This window comes from Canis lupus, unplaced genomic scaffold (assembly GCF_011100685.1).
Source record: "Canis lupus familiaris isolate Mischka breed German Shepherd unplaced genomic scaffold, alternate assembly UU_Cfam_GSD_1.0 chrUn_S375H535, whole genome shotgun sequence".
Lineage (NCBI taxonomy): Eukaryota > Metazoa > Chordata > Mammalia > Carnivora > Canidae > Canis > Canis lupus.
Window position 1 is genome coordinate 19,024 of NW_023331302.1, and position 20,864 is coordinate 39,887.

The 20,864-nt window shown below is 52.4% G+C and overlaps 1 long non-coding RNA gene across 1 annotated transcript in view; it reads right to left on the reverse strand.

The window, feature by feature from the left end:
- LOC119864457 overlaps nt 1-17,858 on the reverse strand; it is a 32,061-nt gene extending 14,203 nt beyond the window's left edge. Inside the window, exons 1-3 of the long non-coding RNA XR_005387370.1 lie at nt 17,651-17,858; nt 9,769-9,845; nt 1,857-1,933 (exon numbers count right to left, since the gene is read on the reverse strand). This is a non-coding gene — a long non-coding RNA (uncharacterized LOC119864457). The remainder of the gene's footprint in view (nt 1-1,856; nt 1,934-9,768; nt 9,846-17,650) is intronic.
- Between the last annotated feature and the right edge of the window lie 3,006 nt (nt 17,859-20,864).

A 20,864-nucleotide genomic window follows, 5' to 3' on the forward strand; every position in this document is an offset into this window, starting at 1 on the left:
AATGCGAAAAGACCCCGAACGGCCACGGGAAGGGTCGCCAAGAAAACCACTGCGGGGGCAGCACAATGCCGGATTTCACGTTGTGCCACGAAGCTGTGACGGGCAAGACAGTGGGATACTGGCACAAAAACAGACACGCCGATCAATGGAACAGAAGAGAGCATCCAGAGGTGGACCCTCAACTCTATGGGCAACTAATATTCAGCCAGGCAGGAAAGACCATGCACGGGGAAAAAGAAAAGACAGTCTCTTCAATAAATGCTGCTGGGAACACTGGACAGCCACACGCAGAAGAATGAAACTGGACCATTCCTCTCACACCATACACAAGGATAAACTCAAAATGGATGAAGGATCTCAATTTTGCAAGACAAGAGTCCATCAAAATCCTAGGGCAGGACAAAGGCAACAACACCCTTCTTGAACTGGGCCACAGCAACTTCGTAGAAATGACATCAGCCACGAAGGCCAGAGAAACAAGAGCGAAGAAAAGGATTGCTGGGACTTCACCAAGATGAGCAGGTTCCACACAGCAAAAGAAACACCCGACAAAACTCAAAGCCAACCCACAGAGTGGGAGAAGACATGTGCAAATGACCCTGTCAGGTAAAGGGCCAGTATCCAAGATCTCTGAAGAACTTCGGCAACTCCACAGCAAAGAGACCAACGATCCAATCCGGAAGACGGGCAAGAGACATGAATGGAAATGTCACAGAGGAAGACTAGGCATGGCCGACAAGCACGTGAGACAATGCTCCGCATCACTGGCCGTCAGGGAGATATGGGTCAAAAGCACCACGAGATCCCACCTGACACACCAGCGACTGCGGTGAACGTTAACAAGATAGGAAACAGCGAAGGTCGGCGAGGATGTGGCGAAAAGGGAACCCTCTTGCACTGCTGGTGGGAATGTGACCTGATGCAGCCACGCCTGGAAAACCGTGTGCAGGTGCCTCAGAGAGGTAACAACGGATCTGCCCTGCGATCCAGCATGGGGGTGCACTGGTGGAGATGTACCCCAAAGATACAGATGCGGGGAAAACACCGGGACACGTGCACCCTGAGGTTTCGAGTTGCAATGCCCACGATAGCCACACTGCGGAAGGAGCCTCGGTGCCCATCGAAAGATGAATGGATAAGGAGGGCGAGTGGTCTCTGTACACGATGGAAGATTACTCAGCCATCAGAAACGACAAACACCCACCATTTGCTTCGATGTGGATGGAACCAGAGGGTATTATGGCTGAGTCAAAGAAAAAGAAGGCAGTCGGCGAAGGACAAACATTCTATGGTCTCGTTCTTTTGGGGAGTATGAAAAAAATAGTGAAAGGGAACAGAGGAGAAAGAAGAAAAAAATGAGTGGGAGATGGCAGAAAAGGAGACAGAACAGGAGAGACTCCTAACCCTGGGAAATGAACAAGGGGTGGAAGAAAGGGAGGAACGGGGGGGCGGGGTTGACTGGGTGACGGGCACAGAGGGGGGCACTTGATGCGATGAACACTGGGGGAGTTACACTCGATGTTGGCAAAATGACCTCCAATAAGAAAGAAACCTATAAACAAACACACAAACCTCCCAAGACACAAAAGTCCAGGGCCAGATGGCTTCCCAGGGGAATTCTATCCAGCGCTTCAAGAAGAAAGACTACCTATGCTACTAAAGCTGCTCCGAAAGATAGAAAGAGATGGAATACTTCCAAGCTCGTTCTTGGAGGCCAGCATCACCTTAACTCCAAAACCCAAGACCCCAAAAGGGGACAATGCTGGACCGATGTCCCTGATTAAGGCGGACGCACACCTTCTCCACAAGATATGAGCCAACAGGATCCGACGGGACATGATTAAGAAGTTACTCACCACGACCCAGTGGGGTTAATCGCCAGGGTGCAAGGCTGCTTCAGCACTCGGAGAACACTCGATGGGCTTCATCAGATCTGCAAGAGAGAAAACAAGAACCAGATGATCCTCTCAAGAGACGCAGAGGAAGCATTTGACAAAATACGGCATCCATGGCAGATCCAAACCCTTCAGAGTACAGGGATAGAGGGAACGTCCCTCAGCATCTTCAAATCCATCTACGAAAAGCCCGTGGCAAATTATCATCCACAATGTGGAAACACTGGGAGCCTTTCTTCGAACATCAGGAACGAGAGACAGGGATGTCCACCCTCACCACGTCTTCTCAACATACTACTAGACATCTCGGCCTCAGCAATCAAGCGACAGAAAAAATAAAAGGCATTCACATTGGCAAAGAAGTAGTCAAACTTGCCCTCTTCACCGATGGCATGCATGGTACTGTACCCGGAAAACCCAAAAGACTCCACCCCAAGATCGTAGAACTCATACAGCAAATTCGGCAGCGTGGCAGGATCCTAAATCTATGCCAAGAAATCAGTCACCTCTCTATACGCCAACGATGACTCTGAAGAAAGAGAAATTAAGGAGTCGGTTCCAGTGACAACTGCACCCAAAAGCATGAGATACCCAGGATGAGATACCAGGAATACACCTAACCAAAGAGCTAAAGGATCTCTACCCGAAAAACCACGGAACACATCTGAAAGAAATTGAGGAGGACACTAAGAGATGGAAAACTATCCCATGCCTGGATTGGAAGAATTCATATATTGGGAAAATGTCAACGTGAGACCCAGGGCAATTTACACATTGATTGCAATCCCTATCATCAAAAATACCAAAGGCTCCCTTCAGAGAGTCGCCACAAATCATCTGAAGATTAGTGTGGAATCAGACAAGACCCCGAATGCCCAGGGCAATATTAGAAAAGAAAACCACAGCTGGCGGCATCACAACGCCGGACTTCAGGTTGTGCTACAAGGCTGTGCTCATCAAGACAGTGTGCTACTAGCAGAAAAACAGACACACGGATCAATGGGACAGAGAAGAGAGAAATCCAGAAGTGGACCCTCAACTCTACGGTCAGGACCATATATTCGACCAAGCAGGAGAGACCATCCACTGGAAAAAAGACAGCCTCCTCACTAAAGGCTGCTGGGAACGTTGGACAGCCACATGCAAAAGAATGAAACTGGACCATTCTCTCACACCATACACAGAGATAAAACTCAAAATGGATGAAAGATGTAAATGTGAGATGAGATTCCATCAAAACCCTAGGGGAGAACACAGGCAACGTCCTTCCCGAACTTGGCCACAGTAACTTCTTGCAAGATACACCCGTGAAGGCCAGAAAACAAAAGCAAAGATGAACTATTGGGACTTCATCGGGATGAGAAGCTTCCGCACAGCCAAAGAGACACTCAACAAAAACCAACAGACAACCTCCAGAATGGGAGAAGCTACGTGCAAATGACCCGTCAGATAAAGGGCCAGCATCCACGATCTCTAAAGAACCCATTCAACTCAACAGCAGAGAAACCAACCATCCAATCCGGAAATGGGCAAAAGACACGAACCGAAATGGCACAGAGCAAGACGTCGACGTGGCCGACAAGCCCATGAGAAAATGCGCCGCATCACTGTTATTTCCATCAGGGAAACACACGTCAAAAGCACAACGAAATCCCACCTTACACCGGTGAGAATGGGGAACATTGGCCAGACAGGAAACCACAAATACTGGACAGGATGTGCAGAAAGGGGAACGATTTCAAAATTCAACAATTTCAGAGGTAGCCATATTCACCTGAAAGGGACCAAGGGGGAGGGGGGCATGCTGCCGGCCAGGCTGGGGAGCTTAGGGAGGGACCTGAGAGCGGGGAGGGGGTGGGGGGAGGAGGAACAGCCAAGGGCCTTGGGGGGCCTGGGGGGGCCCAGCAGCCCAGGCCCTCAAGCCACCGCCCCAAGGCCCTGCCCTGACATCGCAAGGTGCCTGCATCCTAACCCCTCTGAGCAGCCGCGGATGGGTTCGGCGGCACCTCCCCGAGCCCCGGTGGAGGGGCCCCACACCCTCCCTGAGCCGCTCCTGTGAGACCTGACCTGACACGTAGGAGGCCCCGCCGCCCCCCCTCCGAGAACAGGTGCCACCACTCCTCCCGCGCAGCCCTCTGCCCGGCACCCTGGCGGCCCAAAGGGTGTCCGCCGGGCTCGCACGGGGGCGCCTCCATGCGGCCCCCAAGACTCACTGTCCCCCTCCGGTCCCTCCCAGGCACCCGCCGCGCCACCAGCCGAGGGCCAGATGCCTCTCGCACAGCCACACGGGGCCCGTCACGCCTCCCGGGGCCCACGCTGACCTGCGCGCCGGGGGCCGAGGCCTGCAGAGAGCTGCCGCGAGCCCGGAGCGCGGGGAACCGCGGGGAACCGCGGGAACCGCGGGCCTGGACTGGGGGCGCGGCCGCGCAACCTCCTGCCGTGCCCAGGTCGCCGCATCTGCGCACAGCTCCTCCTGCGGCCACGCCCCGGCCCCCTTCAGGTCACGCTCGGGCTCAGGCGCCTGGGCAAGCTCCCGCCCCGCCCGCCACGCCCCCGCAGACCTGCCACACAGAGGCCCGCCCTCCGCGGAGCCTACAGGGGACCCGAGACCGCCTCTGCCTCCCCCCGCTAGTCTAGTCGGGGCGCCGGGGCCGAGGCCTTGCGCCCCGGCTCAGTCCCGAGGGACACCTGCTCACGGAGGCACGGAGCCTCTCTCTGGCTCTGTGTCTCCATCCCTGTCCCTCCGTCCCGGTCTCTGTCTCTCCCTCACTGTCTCCCTCGCTCTCCCTCCCGGTCTGGCCCTGTCTCCCTCCCAGTCTCTCTGCCTCTGCCCCCACCCCATCTCTCTCTCTCTCCTCTCCCAGTCTCTGTGTCCCTCCCAGTCTTTCTTCTCTTACTGCCTATCATGGCCTGTCCCTCGCTGTCTCTCTTCCCTCTCTCTGTGCCTACCTTCTTGTCTCTCGGACTCTCACTTGTCTCCCTGTCTCATTCTCTCCATCCTGTCTCTGTCTCGCTGTCTCCTCCTCCCTGTCTCTGACTCTCCCCTCCTGTCTCTCGGTCTCCCTCCCTGCACCTTGTCTCCCCTCTGTCTCATCTCTCCTCTCTGTCTCTTGGTCTGTCTGTCCTCCCTGTCTGGATCCTTCCTTCCCTGTCCTGTGTCTCTCCCCCATCTCGATCTCTCACCCCCGTCGTCTCAGTCACTCCTCCCTGTCTCCATCTCTCTCCCTCCCTGTCTCTCGGTCTCCCCCTCGCTTTCTCTCCGTCTCCCTGCCCACCTCTATCTATCTCTCCCTCCCTGTCTCTGTCCATCCCTCCACTTCTGTCTCTCCTTCCCTGCCTCGGTCTCTCCATCCCTGTCTCTCGCCACCCGTCTCCATCTGTCCCTCCCTGTCTGTGTGTCTCCATCCCTGTCTCTCTCTCATCCTGTCTCTCGGCCTCTCCCTCACTGTATCTCGGTCTCCCTCCATGGCTCTGGCTCTCACTCCCTGTCTCTCTGTCTCCCCTGCCTGTCTCTCGGTCTGTCCCTCCCGGTCTCGGTCTCTCCTCCCTGTCTCTGGGTCTGTCCCTCCCTGTCTCTCGGTCTCCCTCCCTCTCTGTCTCTCCCACGGTGTCTAGATCTCACCCTCCTTCTCTCTGTGTCTCGGTCTCTCCTCCCAGGCTCTCGGTGTCTCCCTACCTGTTTCCCTGCCTCTCCCTGCCTGTTTCTGTATCTCCCTCGCTGTCTCTGTCTCTCCATCCCTGTCTCTCTGACTCTCCTTCCCTGTGTCTGTCTGTCTCTCCCGCTGCCCCATCTCAGTCTGTCCCCGCCCTGCCCCCCCCCACCCTCTCCTCTCCCGCCCTCTCTCTGACTCTCGCTCCCTGTCTCGCCGACTCTCCCTTCCTGTGTCTCTGTCTCTCTTTGCGTCTCTGTCTCTCTGCCAGTCTCTGTGTGTCTCCCTTCGTGTCTCCCAGTCTCTCACTCCGTCTCGTTCTCTCCATCCTGTCTCTGTGTTCCCCTCTCTGTGTCTCAGTCTCCCTCCCTTTCTCTCTGACTCTTCCTCCCTGTCTCTCAGTGTATCCCTCCGGGCTCTGGTCTCTCTGTCTCTGTCTCTCCCTCCCTGTCTCTCTGACTCTCCTTCCATGTCTGGCTCTCTCCTCCCTTCCTCATTCTTCCTCCTTGTCTCGGTCTCTCCCTCACCATCTCGCTGTCTCCCTCCCCATCCCTATCTCTCCCTCCCTGTCTGTGTCCCCCTCCCTGTGTCTGTCCATCCCTCCAGTTCTGTCTCTCCTTCCCTCTCCACGTTAATGAAACAAAGGATGAGAACCGTAGGATTCTCTCAATAGATGCAGAAAAGCATTTGACCAAATAGACCATCCTTTCATGATGGAAACCTTCTGCTGGGTACGCATACTGGGAAAAAAACCTCAATTATCATAAAACCCATGTACAAACGACCCAGAGAGGGAACGTGCTCTTCATTGGGAAAAACCTGGAGCTTTTCCCTTAAGGTCAGGAACACGACAGGGTGTCCACCCTCACACTCTCGTTCGGCAGAATAGTAGTGGTCCTCGCTTTCCCAGCGACATTCCGAAACAGAAAAAAAAGGCATCCGGATCGGCAAAGAAGTCAACTCTCACTCTTCACAGAGGACATGACACTCTATGTGGGAAACCTCACACAATCACTAGACTAGATCGTACGTAAGGGATCTATCCAACAAGACGACCTAACTAACGATCGTGGTATCTATGCCCTGAATGTGGGAGTTGCCACGGATATCAATCAATCGCTAAGCAAAGTTAAGACATACTTAGATAATAATACCCTTTTACTTGGAGACTCGAATACGGCGCTTTCTGCAATTGACAGGTCTTCCAGGCACAGCATCTCCAAAGAAACAAGAGCACTAAAGGATACAGTGGACCAGGTGGATCTCACAGATATTTACAGAACTTTACATGCAAATGCAACTGAATTCACATTCTTCTCAATTGCACGTGGAACTTTGTCCAGAAGAGACCACATACTGGGTCACAAATCAGGTCATAATCGATACCAAAACTTTGGGATCGTCCCCTGCATATTTTCAGCCCATAATGCTCTGAAACTAGAGCTCAACCACAAGAAGTTTGCAAGGATTTCAAACACGTGCAGGTTAAGGACCATCCTGCTAAAAGGTGAAAGGGTCAACCAGGACATCAGAGAAGAATTAAGAAAATTCACGGAAACCAATGAGAACGAAGATACACCAACCGTTCAGAATCTCTGGGATACAGCAAAAGCGTCCCAAATAGGGGAAAGACATCGCAATACAAGCATCGATCAAACACTGGAAAGAACTCAAATACGAAAACTAACCTGGCACCTAAAGGAGCTGGAGAAGGACCAGCAAATGAAACCTTCACCCAGCAGAAGACGACGGTTAATAAAATTCGAGCAGAACTCAATGAAATAGAGAGCAGAAGAACTGAGGAAAACATCCACAAAACCAGGTGGTGGACCTCTGAAAGAACCAAGAAGAGAGAGAAAAACCATGAAGCCAGCCTTATTAAAAGAGAGAGAAAAGACTCCAATTAACAAAAACACGAATGAGAAAGGAGAGATCACCACCACGTAGGAAATACAAGCGATCTGAAAAACTCATCCTGAGCAGCTATACGCCAATAAATTGGGCAATCGAGAAGAAACGAACGCATTCCGGAAAACCACAAACTACCAAAAACGGAACAGGAAGACACAGAAAACCCCAACAGGTCAATATCCAGGGAGGAAATTAAAGCAGTCATCATCAAAGACCTCCCAGGACACAAAAGTCTAGGGCCGGGTGGCTTCCTGAAACACTGTGGAACACGTCGGAAAGAAACTGAGGAAGACACAAAGAGATGGAAAAGGGTTCCACGCTCCTGGGTTGGAAGAATTGATATGGGGAAAATGTCAACGTGACCCAGGGCAATATACACAACTAATGCAATCCCTGTCAGAAATAGCACGGACTCTCTTCAGAGAGCTGGAGCAAGTCCTCTGAAGGCTGGTGTGGAATGCGAAAAGACCCCGAACGGCCACGGGAAGAGTCGCCAAGAAAACCACTGCGGGGGCAGCACAATGCCGGATTTCACGTTGTGCCACGAAGCTGTGACGGGCAAGACAGTGGGATACTGGCACAAAAACAGACACGCCGATCAATGGAACAGAAGAGAGCATCCAGAGGTGGACCCTCAACTCTATGGGCAACTAATATTCAGCCAGGCAGGAAAGACCATGCACGGGGAAAAAAGAAAAGACAGTCTCTTCAATAAATGCTGCTGGGAACACTGGACAGCCACACGCAGAAGAATGAAACTGGACCATTCCTCTCACACCATACACAAGGATAAACTCAAAATGGATGAAGGATCTCAATTTTGCAAGACAAGAGTCCATCAAAATCCTAGGGCAGGACAAAGGCAACAACACCCTTCTTGAACTGGGCCACAGCAACTTCGTAGAAATGACATCAGCCACGAAGGCCAGAGAAACAAGAGCGAAGAAAGGATTGCTGGGACTTCACCAAGATGAGCAGGTTCCACACAGCAAAGAAACACCCGACAAAACTCAAAGCCAACCCACAGAGTGGGAGAAGACATGTGCAAATGACCCTGTCAGGTAAAGGGCCAGCATCCAAGATCTCTGAAGAACTTCTGCAACTCCACAGCAAAGAGACCAACGATCCAATCCGGAAGACGGGCAAGAGACATGAATGGAAATGTCACAGCGGAAGACTAGGCATGGCCGACAAGCACGTGAGACAATGCTCCGCATCACTGGCCGTCAGGGAGATATGGGTCAAAAGCACCACGAGATCCCACCTGACACACCAGCGACTGCGGTGAACGTTAAACAAGATAGGAACAGCGAAGGTCGGCGAGGAGGTGTGGCGAAAAGGGAACCCTCTTGCACTGCTGGTGGGAATGTGACCTGATGCAGCCACGCCTGAAAACCGTGTGCAGGTGCCTCAGAGAGGTAACAACGGATCTGCCCTGCGATCCAGCATGGGGGTGCACTGGTGGAGATGTACCCCAAAGATACAGATGCGGGGAGGAACACGGGACACGTGCACCCTGAGGTTTCGAGTTGCAATGCCCACGATAGCCACACTGCGGAAGGAGCCTCGGTGCCCATCGAAAGATGAATGGATAAGGAGGGCGAGTGGTCTCTGTACACGATGGAAGATTACTCAGCCATCAGAAACGACAAACACCCACCATTTGCTTCGATGTGGATGGAACCAGAGGGTATTATGGCTGAGTCAAAGAAAAAGAAGGCAGTCGGCGAAGGACAAACATTCTATGGTCTCGTTCTTTGGGGAGTATGAAAAAAATAGTGAAAGGGAACAGAGAGAAAGAAAAAAATGAGTGGGAGATGGCAGAAAGGAGACAGGAGACAGAACAGGAGAGACTCCTAACCCTGGGAAATGAACAAGGGGTGGAAGAAAGGGAGGAACGCGGGGGGCGGGGTTGACTGGGTGACGGGCACAGAGGGGGGCACTTGATGCGATGAACACTGGGGGAGTTACACTCGATGTTGGCAAAATGACCTCCAATAAGAAAGAAACCTATAAACAAACACACAAACCTCCCAAGACACAAAAGTCCAGGGCCAGATGGCTTCCAGGGGAATTCTATCCAGCGCTTCAAGAAGAAAGACTACCTATGCTACTAAAGCTGCTCCGAAAGATAGAAAGAGATGGAATACTTCCAAGCTCGTTCTTGGAGGCCAGCATCACCTTAACTCCAAAACCCAGACCCCAAAAGGGGACAATGCTGGACCGATGTCCCTGATTAAGGCGGACGCACACCTTCTCCACAAGATATGAGCCAACAGGATCCGACGGGACATGATTAAGAAGTTACTCACCACGACCCAGTGGGGTTAATCGCCAGGGTGCAAGGCTGCTTCAGCACTCGGAGAACACTCGATGGGCTTCATCAGATCTGCAAGAGAGAAAACAAGAACCAGATGATCCTCTCAAGAGACGCAGAGGAAGCATTTGACAAAATACGGCATCCATGGCAGATCCAAACCCTTCAGAGTACAGGGATAGAGGGAACGTCCCTCAGCATCTTCAAACCATCTACGAAAAGCCCGTGGCAAATTATCATCCACAATGTGGAAACACTGGGAGCCTTTCTTCGAACATCAGGAACGAGAGACAGGGATGTCCACCCTCACCACGTCTTCTCAACATACTACTAGACATCTCGGCCTCAGCAATCAAGCGACAGAAAAAATAAAGGCATTCACATTGGCAAAGAAGTAGTCAAACTTGCCCTCTTCACCGATGGCATGCATGGTACTGTACCCGGAAAACCCAAAGACTCCACCCCAAGATCGTAGAACTCATACAGCAAATTCGGCAGCGTGGCAGGATCCTAAATCTATGCCAAGAAATCAGTCACCTCTCTATACGCCAACGATGACTCTGAAGAAAGAGAAATTAAGGAGTCGGTTCCAGTGACAACTGCACCCAAAAGCATGAGATACCCAGGAATACACCTAACCAAAGAGGTAAAGGATCTCTACCCGAAAACCACGGAACACATCTGAAAGAAATTGAGGAGGACACTAAGAGATGGAAAACTATCCCATGCTCCTGGATTGGAAGAATTCATATATTGGGAAAATGTCAACGTGACTGACCCAGGGCAATTTACACATTGATTGCAATCCCTATCATCAAAAATACCAAAGGCTCCCTTCAGAGAGTCGCCACAAATCATCTGAAGATTAGTGTGGAATCAGACAAGACCCCGAATGCCCAGGGCAATATTAGAAAAGAAAAACCACAGCTGGCGGCATCACAACGCCGGACTTCAGGTTGTGCTACAAGGCTGTGCTCATCAAGACAGTGTGCTACTAGCAGAAAAACAGACACACGGATCAATGGGACAGAAGAGAGAAATCCAGAAGTGGACCCTCAACTCTACGGTCAGGACCATATATTCGACCAAGCAGGAGAGAGACCATCCACTGGAAAAAGACAGCCTCCTCACTAAAGGCTGCTGGAACGTTGGACAGCCACATGCAAAAGAATGAAACTGGACCATTCTCTCACACCATACACAGAGATAAAACTCAAAATGGATGAAAGATGTAAATGTGAGATGAGATTCCTCCAAACCCTAGGGGAGAACACAGGCAACGTCCTTCCCGAACTTGGCCACAGTAACTTCTTGCAAGATACACCCGTGAAGGCCAGAAAACAAAAGCAAAGATGAACTACTTGGACTTCATCGGGATGAGAAGCTTCCGCACAGCCAAAGAGACACTCACAAACCAACAGACAACCTCCGAATGGGAGAAGCTACGTGCAAATGACCCGTCAGATAAAGGGCCAGCATCCACGATCTCTAAAGAACCCATTCAACTCAACAGCAGAGAGAAACCAACCATCCAATCCGGAAATGGGCAAAGACACGAACCGAAATGGCACAGAGCAAGACGTCGACGTGGCCGACAGCCCATGAGAAAATGCGCCGCATCACTGTTATTTCCATCAGGGAAACACACGTCAAAAGCACAACGAAATCCCACCTTACACCGGTGAGAATGGGAACATTGGCCAGACAGGAAACCACAAATACTGGACAGGATGTGCAGAAGGGGAACGATTTCAAATTCAACAATTTCAGAGGTAGCCATATTCACCTGAAAGGGACCAAGGGGGAGGGGGGCATGCTGCCGGCCAGCTGGGGAGCTTAGGAGGGACCTGAGAGCGGGGAGGGGGTGGGGGGAGGAGGAACAGCCAAGGGCCTTGGGGGGCCTGGGGGGGCCCCAGCACCCAGGCCCTCAAGCCACCGCCCCAAGGCCCTGCCCTGACATCGCAAGGTGCCTGCATCCTAACCCCTCTGAGCAGCCGCGGATGGGTTCGGCGGCACCTCCCCGAGCCCCGGGAGGGGCCCCACACCCTCCCTGAGCCGCTCCTGTGAGACCTGACCTGACACGTAGGAGGCCCCGCCGCCGCCCCCCTCCGAGAACAGGTGCCACCACTCTCCCCCGCGCAGCCCTCTGCCGGCACCCTGGCGCCCAAAGGTGTCCGCCGCGGCTCGCCACGGGGGCGCCTCCATGCGGCCCCCAAGACTCACTGTCCCCCTCCGGTCCCTCCCAGGCACCCGCCGCGCCACCAGCGGGGCCAGATGCCCTCTCGCACAGCACCCCGGGGCCCGTCACGCCTCCCGGGGCACACGCACCTGCGCGCCGGGGCCGAGGCCTGAGAGCCGCTGCGCGAGCCCGGAGCGCGGGAACCGCGGAACCGCGGGGAAACCGCCGGGAACCGCGGCCTGGACTGGGGGCGGGCCGCGCACCTCCTGCCGTGCCCAGGTCGCCGCTCTGCGCACAGCTCCTCCTGCGCCACGCCCCGGCCCCTTCAGGTCACGCTCGGGTCAGGCGCCTAGGGCACAGATCCCGCCCCGCCCCCGCCACGCCCCCGCAGACCTGCCACACAGAGGCCCGCCCTCCGCGGAGCCTACAGAGGGACCCGAACCGCCTCTGCCTCCCCCCGCTAGTCTAGTCGGGGCGCCGGGGCCGAGGCCTTGCGCCCCGGCTCAGTCCCGAGGGACACTGCTCACGAGGCACGAGCCTCTCTCTGGCTCTGTGTCTCCTCCCTGTCCCTCCGTCCCGGTCTCTGTCTCTCCCCTCACTGTCTCCCTCGCTCCTCCTCCCGGTCTGGCCCTGTCTCCCTCCCAGTCTCTCTGCCTCTGCCCCCACCCCCATCTCTCTCTCTCCTCGCCCTCCCAGTCTCTGTGTCCCTCCCAGTCTTTCTTCTCTTACTGCCTATCATGGCCTGTCCCTCGCTGTCTCTCTCTCCCTGTCTCTGTGCCTACCTTCTTGTCTCTCGGACTCTCACTTGTCTCCCTCCCTGTCTCATTCTCTCCATCCTGTCTCTGTCTCGCTGTCTCCTCCCTCCCGTCCTGACTCTCCCCTCCTGTCTCTCGGTCTCCCTCCCTGCACCTTGGTCTCTCCCCTCTGTCTCATCTCTCCCTCTCTGTCTCTTGGTCTGTCTGTCCCTCCCTGTCTCTGGATCTTCCTTCCCTGTCCTGTGTCTCCCCCATCTCGATCTCTCACCCCGTCGTCTCAGTCACTCCTCCCTGTCTCCATCTCTCTCTCCCTCCCTGTCTCTCGGTCTCCCCCTCGCTTTCTCTCCGTCTCCCTGCCCACCTCTATCTATCTCTCCCTCCCTGTCTCTGTCCATCCCTCCACTTCTGTCTCTCCTTCCCTGCCTCGGTCTCTCCATCCTGTCTCTCGCCACCCGTCTCCATCTGTCCCTCCCTGTCTGTGTGTCTCCATCCCTGTCTCTCTCTCATCCTGTCTCTCGGCCTCTCCCTCACTGTATCTCGGTCTCCCTCCATGGCTCTGGCTCTCACTCCCTGTCTCTCTGTCTCCCCCCGCCTGTCTCTCGGTCTCTCCCTCCCTGTCTCTGGGTCTGTCCCTCCCTGTCTCTCGGTCTCCCTCCCTCTCTGTCTCTCCCACGGTGTCTAGATCTCACCCTCCTTCTCTCTGTGTCTCGGTCTCTCCCTCCCAGGCTCTCGGTGTCTCCCTACCTGTTTCCCTGCCTCTCCCTGCCTGTCTTTCTGTATCTCCCTCGCTGTCTCTGTCTCTCCATCCCTGTCTCTCTGACTCTCCTTCCCTGTGTCTGTGTCTGTCTCTCCCCGCTGCCCCATCTCAGTCTGTCCCCGCCCTGCCCCCCACCCCGTCTCCTCTCCCGCCCTCTCTGACTCTCGCTCCCTGTCTCGCCGACTCTCCCTTCCTGTGTCTCTGTCTATCTTTGCGTCTCTGTGTGTCTCCCTTCGTGTCTCCCAGTCTCTCACTCCGTCTCGTTCTCTCCATCCTGTCTCTGTGTTCCCCTCTCTGTGTCTCAGTCTCCCTCCCTTTCTCTCTGACTCTTCCTCCCTGTCTCTCAGTGTATCCCTCCCGGGCTCTCGGTGTCTCTCGGTCTCTGTCTCTCCCTCCCTGTCTCTCTGACTCCTTCCATGTCTGGCTCTCTCCTCCCTTCCTCATTCTTCCTCCTTGTCTCGGTCTCTCCCTCACCATCTCTCTGTCTCTCCCTCCCCATCCCTATCTCTCCCTCCCTGTCTTTGTCCCCCTCCCTGTGTCTGTCCATCCCTCCAGTTCTGTCTCTCCTTCCCTCTCCACGTTAATGAAACAAAGGATGAGAACCGTAGGATTCTCTCAATAGATGCAGCAGAAAAAGCATTTGACCAAATAGACCATCCTTTCATGATGGAAACTTTCTGCTGGGTACGCATACTGGGAAAAAAACCTCAATTATCATAAAACCCAGGTACAAACACCCAGAGACGTAACGTGCTCTTCATTGGGAAAAACCTGGAGCTTTTCCCTTAAGGTCAGGAACACGACAGGGTGTCCACCCTCAGCACTCTCGTTCGGCAGAATAGTAGTGGTCCTCGCTTTCCCAGCGACATTCCGAAACAGAAAAAAAGGCATCCGGATCGGCAAAGAAGTCAAACTCTCACTCTTCACAGAGGACATGACACTCTATGTGGGAAACCTCACACAATCACTAGACTAGATCGTACGTAAGGGATCTATCCAACAAGACGACCTAACTAACGATCGTGGGTATCTATGCCCTGAATGTGGGAGTTGCCACGGATATCAATCAATCGCTAAGCAAAGTTAAGACATACTTAGATAATAATACCCTTTTACTTGGAGACTCGAATACGGCGCTTTCTGCAATTGACAGGTCTTCCAGGCACAGCATCTCCAAAGAAACAAGAGCACTAAAGGATACAGTGGACCAGGTGGATCTCACAGATATTTACAGAACTTTACATCCAAATGCAACTGAATTCACATTCTTCTCAATTGCACGTGGAACTTTGTCCAGAAGAGACCACATACTGGGTCACAAATCAGGTCATAATCGATACCAAAACTTTGGGATCGTCCCCTGCATATTTTCAGCCCATAATGCTCTGAAACTAGAGCTCAACCACAAGAAGTTTGCAAGGATTTCAAACACGTGCAGGTTAAGGACCATCCTGCTAAAAGGTGAAAGGGTCAACCAGGACATTAGAGAAGAATTAAGAAAATTCACGGAAACCAATGAGAACGAAGATACGACCAACCGTTCAGAATCTCTGGGATACAGCAAAAGCGGTCCCAAATAGGGGAAAGACATCGCAATACAAGCATCGATCAAAACACTGCAAAGAACTCAAACACGAAACTAACCTGGCACCTAAAGGAGCTGGAGAAGGACCAGCAAATGAAACCTTCACCCAGCAGAAGACGACGGTTAATAAAATTCGAGCAGAACTCAATGAAATAGAGAGCAGAAGAACTGAGGAAACACATCCACAAAACCAGGTGGTGGACCTCTGAAAGAACCAAGAAGAGAGAGAAAAACCATGAAGCCAGCCTTATTAAAGAAGAGAGAAAAGACTCCAATTAACAAAAACACGAATGAGAAAGGAGAGATCACCACCACCACGTAGGAAATACAAGCGATCTGAAAAACTCATCCTGAGCAGCTATACGCCAATAAATTGGGCAATCGAGAGAGAAACGAACGCATTTCCGGAAAACCACAAACTACCAAAAACGGAACAGGAAGACACAGAAAACCCCAACAGGTCAATATCCAGGGAGGAAATTAAAGCAGTCATCATCAAAGACCTCCCAGGACACAAAAGTCTAGGGCCGGGTGGCTTCCTGAAACACTGTGGAACACGTCGGAAAGAAACTGAGGAAGACACAAAGAGATGGAAAAGGGTTCCACGCTCCTGGGTTGGAAGAATTGATATTGGGGAAAATGTCAACGTGACCCAGGGCAATATACACAACTAATGCAATCCCTGTCAGAAATAGCACGGACTCTCTTCAGAGAGCTGGAGCAAGTCCTCTGAAGGCTGGTGTGGAATGCGAAAAGACCCCGAACGGCCACGGGAAGAGTCGCCAAGAAAACCACTGCGGGGGCAGCACAATGCCGGATTTCACGTTGTGCCACGAAGCTGTGACGGGCAAGACAGTGGGATACTGGCACAAAAACAGACACGCCGATCAATGGAACAGAAGAGAGCATCCAGAGGTGGACCCTCAACTCTATGGGCAACTAATATTCAGCCAGGCAGGAAAGACCATGCACGGGGAAAAAGAAAAGACAGTCTCTTCAATAAATGCTGCTGGGAACACTGGACAGCCACACGCAGAAGAATGAAACTGGACCATTCCTCTCACACCATACACAAGGATAAACTCAAAATGGATGAAGGATCTCAATTTTGCAAGACAAGAGTCCATCAAAATCCTAGGGCAGGACAAAGGCAACAACACCCTTCTTGAACTGGGCCACAGCAACTTCGTAGAAATGACATCAGCCACGAAGGCCAGAGAAACAAGAGCGAAGAAAAGGATTGCTGGGACTTCACCAAGATGAGCAGGTTCCACACAGCAAAAGAAACACCCGACAAAACTCAAAGCCAACCCACAGAGTGGGAGAAGACATGTGCAAATGACCCTGTCAGGTAAAGGGCCAGTATCCAAGATCTCTGAAGAACTTCGGCAACTCCACAGCAAAGAGACCAACGATCCAATCCGGAAGACGGGCAAGAGACATGAATGGAAATGTCACAGAGGAAGACTAGGCATGGCCGACAAGCACGTGAGACAATGCTCCGCATCACTGGCCGTCAGGGAGATATGGGTCAAAAGCACCACGAGATCCCACCTGACACACCAGCGACTGCGGTGAACGTTAACAAGATAGGAAACAGCGAAGGTCGGCGAGGATGTGGCGAAAAGGGAACCCTCTTGCACTGCTGGTGGGAATGTGACCTGATGCAGCCACGCCTGGAAAACCGTGTGCAGGTGCCTCAGAGAGGTAACAACGGATCTGCCCTGCGATCCAGCATGGGGGTGCACTGTGGAGATGTACCCCAAAGATACAGATGCGGGGAAACACCGGGACACGTGCACCCTGAGGTTTCGAGTTGCAATGCCCACGATAGCCACACTGCGGAAGGAGCCTCGGTGCCCATCGAAAGATGAATGGATAAGGAGGGCGAGTGGTCTCTGTACACGATGGAAGATTACTCAGCCATCAGAAACGACAAACACCCACCATTTGCTTCGATGTGGATGGAACCAGAGGGTATTATGGCTGAGTCAAAGAAAAAGAAGGCAGTCGGCGAAGGACAAACATTCTATGGTCTCGTTCTTTTGGGGAGTATGAAAAAAATAGTGAAAGGGAACAGAGGAGAGAAGAAGAAAAAAATGAGTGGGAGATGGCAGAAAAGGAGACAGAACAGGAGAGACTCCTAACCCTGGGAAATGAACAAGGGGTGGAAGAAAGGGAGGAACGCGGGGGGCGGGGTTGACTGGGTGACGGGCACAGAGGGGGGCACTTGATGCGATGAACACTGGGGGAGTTACACTCGATGTTGGCAAAATGACCTCCAATAAGAAAGAAACCTATAAACAAACACACAAACCTCCCAAGACACAAAAGTCCAGGGCCAGATGGCTTCCCAGGGGAATTCTATCCAGCGCTTCAAGAAGAAAGACTACCTATGCTACTAAAGCTGCTCCGAAAGATAGAAAGAGATGGAATACTTCCAAGCTCGTTCTTGGAGGCCAGCATCACCTTAACTCCAAAACCCAAGACCCCAAAAGGGGACAATGCTGGACCGATGTCCCTGATTAAGGCGGACGCACACCTTCTCCACAAGATATGAGCCAACAGGATCCGACGGGACATGATTAAGAAGTTACTCACCACGACCCAGTGGGGTTAATCGCCAGGGTGCAAGGCTGCTTCAGCACTCGGAGAACACTCGATGGGCTTCATCAGATCTGCAAGAGAGAAAACAAGAACCAGATGATCCTCTCAAGAGACGCAGAGGAAGCATTTGACAAAATACGGCATCCATGGCAGATCCAAACCCTTCAGAGTACAGGGATAGAGGGAACGTCCCTCAGCATCTTCAAATCCATCTACGAAAAGCCCGTGGCCATTATCATCCACAATGTGGAAACACTGGGAGCCTTTCTTCGAACATCAGGAACGAGAGACAGGGATGTCCACCCTCACCACGTCTTCTCAACATACTACTAGACATCTCGGCCTCAGCAATCAAGCGACAGAAAAAATAAAAGGCATTCACATTGGCAAAGAAGTAGTCAAACTTGCCCTCTTCACCGATGGCATGCATGGTACTGTACCCGGAAAACCCAAAAGACTCCACCCCAAGATCGTAGAACTCATACAGCAAATTCGGCAGCGTGGCAGGATCCTAAATCTATGCCAAGAAATCAGTCACCTCTCTATACGCCAACGATGACTCTGAAGAAGAGAAATTAAGGAGTCGGTTCCAGTGACAACTGCACCCAAAAGCATGAGATACCCAGGAATACACCTAACCAAAGAGGTATAGGATCTCTACCCGAAAAACCACGGAACACATCTGAAAGAAATTGAGGAGGACACTAAGAGATGGAAAACTATCCCCTGCTCCTGGATTGGAAGAATTCATATATTGGGAAAATGTCAACGTGACTGACCCAGGGCAATTTACACATTGATTGCAATCCCTATCATCAAAAATACCAAAGGCTCCCTTCAGAGAGTCGCCACCATCTGAAGATTAGTGTGGAATCAGACAAGACCCCGAATGCCCAGGGCAATATTAGAAAAGAAAACCACAGCTGGCGGCATCACAACGCCGGACTTCAGGTTGTGCTACAAGGCTGTGCTCATCAAGACAGTGTGCTACTAGCAGAAAAACAGACACACGGATCAATGGGACAGAAGAGAGAAATCCAGAAGTGGACCCTCAACTCTACGGTCAGGACCATATATTCGACCAAGCAGGAGAGACCATCCACTGGAAAAAAGACAGCCTCCTCACTAAAGGCTGCTGGGAACGTTGGACAGCCACATGCAAAAGAATGAAACTGGACCATTCTCTCACACCATACACAGAGATAAAACTCAAAATGGATGAAAGATGTAAATGTGAGATGAGATTCCCTCAAAACCCTAGGGGAGAACACAGGCAACGTCCTTCCCGAACTTGGCCACAGTAACTTCTTGCAAGATACACCCGTGAAGGCCAGAAAACAAAAGCAAAGATGAACTATTGGGACTTCATCGGGATGAGAAGCTTCCGCACAGCCAAAGAGACACTCAACAAAACCAACAGACAACCTCCAGAATCTCGGTCTCCCTCCATGTATCCCTGTATCTCGGTCTCCCTCCATGGCTCTGGTCTCACTGACCCTCACTGTATCTCGGTCTCCCTCCATGGCTCTGGCTCTCACTCCCTGTCTCTCTGTCTCCCCCTGCCTGTCTCTCGGTCTGTCCCTCCCGGTCTCTCGGTCCTCCCTCCCTGTCTGGGTCTGTCCCTCCCTGTCTCTCGGTCTCCCTCCCTCTCTGTCTCTCCCACGGTGTCTAGATCTCACCCTCCTTCTCTCTGTGTCTCGGTCTCTCCCTCCCAGGCTCTCGGTGTCTCCCTACCTGTTTCCCTGCCTCTCCCTGCCTGTCTTTCTGTATCTCCCTCGCTGTCTCTGTCTCTCCATCCCTGTCTCTCTGACTCTCCTTCCCTGTGTCTGTGTCTGTCTCTCCCCGCTGCCCCATCTCAGTCTGTCCCCGCCCTGCCCCCCACCCCGTCTCCTCTCCCGCCCTCTCTCTGACTCTCGCTCCCTGTCTCGCCGACTCTCCCTTCCTGTGTCTCTGTCTCTCTTTGCGTCTCTGTCTCTCTGCCAGTCTCTGTGTGTCTCCCTTCGTGTCTCCCAGTCTCTCACTCCGTCTCGTTCTCTCCATCCTGTCTCTGTGTTCCCCTCTCTGTGTCTCAGTCTCCCTCCCTTTCTCTCTGACTCTTCCTCCCTGTCTCTCAGTGTATCCCTCCCGGGCTCTCGGTGTCTCTCTGTCTCTGTCTCTCCCTCCCTGTCTCTCTGACTCTCCTTCCATGTCTGGCTCTCTCCCTCCCTTCCTCATTCTTCCTCCTTGTCTCGGTCTCTCCCTCACCATCTCTTGTCTCTCCCTCCCCATCCCTATCTCTCCCTCCCTGTCTGTGTCCCCCTCCCTGTGTCTGTCCATCCCTCCAGTTCTGTCTCTCCTTCCCTCTCCACGTTAATGAAACAAAGGATGAGAACCGTAGGATTCTCTCAATAGATGCAGAAAAAGCATTTGACCAAATAGACCATCCTTTCATGATGGAAACCTTCTGCTGGGTACGCATACTGGGAAAAAAACCTCAATTATCATAAACCCATGTACAAACGACCCAGAGAGGGAACGTGCTCTTCATTGGGAAAAACCTGGAGCTTTTCCCTTAAGGTCAGGAACACGACAGGGTGTCCACCCTCAACACTCTCGTTCGGCAGAATAGTAGTGGTCCTCGCTTTCCCAGCGACATTCCGAAACAGAAAAAAAAGGCATCCGGATCGGCAAAGAAGTCAAACTCTCACTCTTCACAGAGGACATGACACTCTATGTGGGAAACCTCACACAATCACTAGACTAGATCGTACGTAAGGGATCTATCCAACAAGACGACCTAACTAACGATCGTGGGTATCTATGCCCTGAATGTGGGAGTTGCCACGGATATCAATCAATCGCTAAGCAAAGTTAAGACATACTTAGATAATAATACCCTTTTACTTGGAGACTCGAATACGGCGCTTTCTGCAATTGACAGGTCTTCCAGGCACAGCATCTCCAAAGAAACAAGAGCACTAAAGGATACAGTGGACCAGGTGGATCTCACAGATATTTACAGAACTTTACATGCAAATGCAACTGAATTCACATTCTTCTCAATTGCACGTGGAACTTTGTCCAGAAGAGACCACATACTGGGTCACAAATCAGGTCATAATCGATACCAAAACTTTGGGATCGTCCCCTGCATATTTTCAGCCCATAATGCTCTGAAACTAGAGCTCAACCACAAGAAGTTTGCAAGGATTTCAAACACGTGCAGGTT